The following is a 3,588-nucleotide window of genomic DNA, read 5'->3' as shown; positions in this document are numbered from 1 at the left end:
GCAGGAGAAGAGGCCAGGAGGGTGTGCAACAGCCCTATTGGGCCTAAGGACACTGCAGCATTGCAGGTCCTAAGTGAGTATGGAATGGGTCAGGTGAAGAGGAACAGCCATGGGGTCTAGTTCTATGTTGGGACCTGGGACACAGTGAAGAGGAGAAAAAGAACTATTAGGGATAGTTGTGGAGTGGCAGGTCACTGAGGGAGTATAATATGTTTGTGAGAACGTGGCCTGCCTTCATTCTCATGAACTGGCCTCTGTGTCATCTTGTCCATCAGGGAATGTCTACCCTGAGTTGGAAGCTTGTACACAGCAACAAGGAGGAAAGAGGGGTTGGGGGATACTGATAGGACAGGGAGCAAGTGATGTGACATTTATTTACTGCCTCTATTTTANTAGGAGTTATGTCTGTTTAAATGACTGTCCTACCANGATTTGGCATTGGNANGTGTTNCCTATNCAGAAAACGATGAAGTTATTTTAGATTTTCCAATGTACTGAACGANTTTTTAAAAGCATGTCCCTGGGGATCTCTGGATTTTCTCAGTATCTGTTGTTATGTCTCAACTTTAATTTCACTTAGGTAATGTTGTATAGTCTCTCTCTGCACTTATGATAGGTTGGATTAAGATTTCACCATATTGTTGATTTTCTGAAAGAACACTTAATTCATTAATTCCTTGTATGAAAAATTTAAATTCCTCATTTTTAAAATTCCCTGAGTATTTGTTTTCTTTTTGGATTCTATTTCCATTTTCAGGCTTTAAATATTTTTACTCATTTCATCCCACTGTTTGTTTTGTTTTCCTGGATTTATTTAATGGATCTCTTTCTTTCCTCACACCGTATGTATATGCATTCATGGATTTCCTTAAGGGATTTCTTCCTTCTCTCCTTAATGACCTCTATCACCTTCATACAGGTTGTTTTAAGGTCTTTCCTCTTGTTTCAGCCATGTTTGAATGTTCTGGAACTTCTGTGTTAAGATAGCTGGGTTATAGTATAGACATAATGCACTGGCTGTTACTGATTGTGTTGTTTATGCCAGAATCTAAGATTCTGGGATTGCAATGGATAAAGATTTAGATCTTAATTTCTACACTTACCTGTGTTGGGTAGCAGTTCTGTTCCTTGTCTTCTGTTTCCTCTCTAGAATTTTGAAGGGTGTGATTGCTGTATGTTGTCATAGTTATGGTTGCTTTATTGTTTGTTTTTTGTTTTTGTTTGTTTGTTTGTTTTGATGTGAAGAGACATCATTACCAAAGGAATCTTATAAAGGCAAACATTTAGTTGAGGCAGGCTTGCCATTTTGGAAGTCCAGCAGATTATCATATTGGTGGGAAGCATGTCATCATGTAGGTAGTCTTGGTGCTCAAAAATCCAATAGTTCTCCATCTTATAGGAGACTCTGACCTAGAAGCACGTGATCCAAGCTGCCCACAGATGCTGCTTGCTGGCACTGGAACATGCTCCCTTTGCCTCACTGCCTAGGCTTGGCTGGCTTAGAAATTGTTCTGTAAACTGACCTTGAACTGAGAGATCTGCATGCCTCTGTTTCCTGAATGCTGGGATTAAAAGTCTGTACTACTAGGCCTGGACATAATCCTCTACATTTTTACAAGATATTCATAAATTCTGGGTTGTAGTTCCTTCGAGATAGAGTCAAGTTGACAGTTGAGAACAGCCATCACTGCCGACAGGCAGGAACTTTTCTTTGGACCTAATAGTTTTGGCCACTGGTAGTTTGAGGATTCTGTGTACAGAGAGATGACACTTAGGAAAGGAGATAGATTAGAAGTTTGAAGGGGTTCACAAGAGGAAGGAGATTCCACCAGAATCTGCTATTTTGTCTGCTTGAAATTCAGGATTGGGTGGGGAAGTACCCTCACAGAGGCAGGGGAAGGGGGATGGGAATAGGGAGTTTCCAGAGGGGAGACCTGGAGAAGGAATAACAATTGAAATGTAAATAAAGAAAATATCCAATAAAAGAAAAATAATTGTAAAAAAGTATGTACCCTCATGAATACATTAAATAAAAAAGAATAATTAAAATTATTTTTTAAAATAGAAAGAGCAAAGAGAAAGAAAGAAAGGAAGAAAGAAAGGAAGGACAGAAGAAAGAAAGAAAGAAAGAAAGAAAGAAAGAAAGAAAGAAAGAAAGAAAGAAAGAAAAGAGGTCACCCTAGAAGGATTGCTATAGAGCTGGGAATTGGACTGTTAGGTGTTCTACAAGAAGTAAAGGAGAGGGGAAGATCTATAGACGTCTTACATGCTTAACATTCAGGAATGGACAGTGAGTTATCAGTGAATGCATGGTGGAGTTAGGGGCAAGAATACAGCAAGGAGTTAGGGGGAGGGACCTTGTAAAGAATTGTCTGGGGCTGGAGAGATGGCTCAGTGGTTAAGAGCACTGACTGCTCTTCCGAAGGTCCTGAGTTCAAATCCCAGCAACCACATGGTGGCTCACAACCACCCACAATGAGATCTGACGCCCTCTTCTGGTGTGTCTGAAGACAGCAACAGTATGTACTTAGATATAATAATAAAAATAAATCTTAAAAAAAAAGAATTGTCTGTGGGATTCACAAGAGATGTAGTCAGGCAGAAAGGAAGGGTACAGCTGTTGTTATGATGTAGCTCTACAGATGAACCAAGGCGATTGAAGTTGGCATGGAGGAGGGAATGATTCCATAAGAGTTTCCCTGCCCTGTTCTTTTGCTGTGTTCTTAGTGAATGCCTGCTGCATTTGGAGGTTGAGATGCTGGGCTAGGTTTGAGAAAGGAAGAGTAGGGAAGAAGGTTTTGTGATCCTCCTGGGTTGGTGCTTTCCTGGAAAGAAGAAGCACAGCAGATTTCCTGCTATACATCTGGGAAAGAGAACAGGGAAATTGTAAGTGGGAGAGCAAAGAGAGAGAGATGTGGGTCTGCCTTTAGATTTCTGCTACAATGGAAAGACTGGTACTTCTTTAGGATGGGGGCAAGGTGGCTTTGGGGCTGGAACAGAGCAAAGTGTAGGAGGAGGGGGATAGAAGGGAAAGATCCTTGTGGTCCATAGGATATGGGAAGAATGGGCAATGAAAACTCTGACAGGTGGTGTGCTACAGAGGTGAGGTTGAGATAGTGGGATAGGATCTGTAGGAACTGATGTAAGAGAAGATCTGTAAGCAGTCTACCTGGTATGCTGGCAGGCATGGACTGGAGCCTTGGCACTCAAATAGTGAATGCCCATCCCTTTGGTGGTCTAATGACCCATTCATAGGGGTTGAATATCAGATATCCTGTAGATCAGCTATTTACAGTATGATTCATAGCAGTAGAAACATTACATATATGAAGTAGCAAGAATGTCCACAACGTGAAAAACTCTTGACAAAATTTAGAGCTAAGATGAAAGGATGGACTATCCAGAGACTACCCCATCCAGGAATCCATCCCATCATCAGCCACCAAATCCAGATACTAATGCACATGCCAGNAAGATTCTGCTGAAGGGACCCTGATATAGTGGCCTCTTTGAGGCTATGCCAGTGCCTGGAAAACACAGAAGTGGATTCTCACAGTCAGCTATTGGATGGAACACAGGGCCCCCAAT

The sequence above is a fragment of the Mus pahari genome, unplaced genomic scaffold (assembly GCF_900095145.1).
Source record: "Mus pahari unplaced genomic scaffold, PAHARI_EIJ_v1.1 scaffold_11518_1, whole genome shotgun sequence".
NCBI classification, from domain to species: domain Eukaryota; kingdom Metazoa; phylum Chordata; class Mammalia; order Rodentia; family Muridae; genus Mus; species Mus pahari.
The sequence above is the reverse complement of the archived record's forward strand: the minus strand, read 5'-3'. Positions refer to the sequence as shown.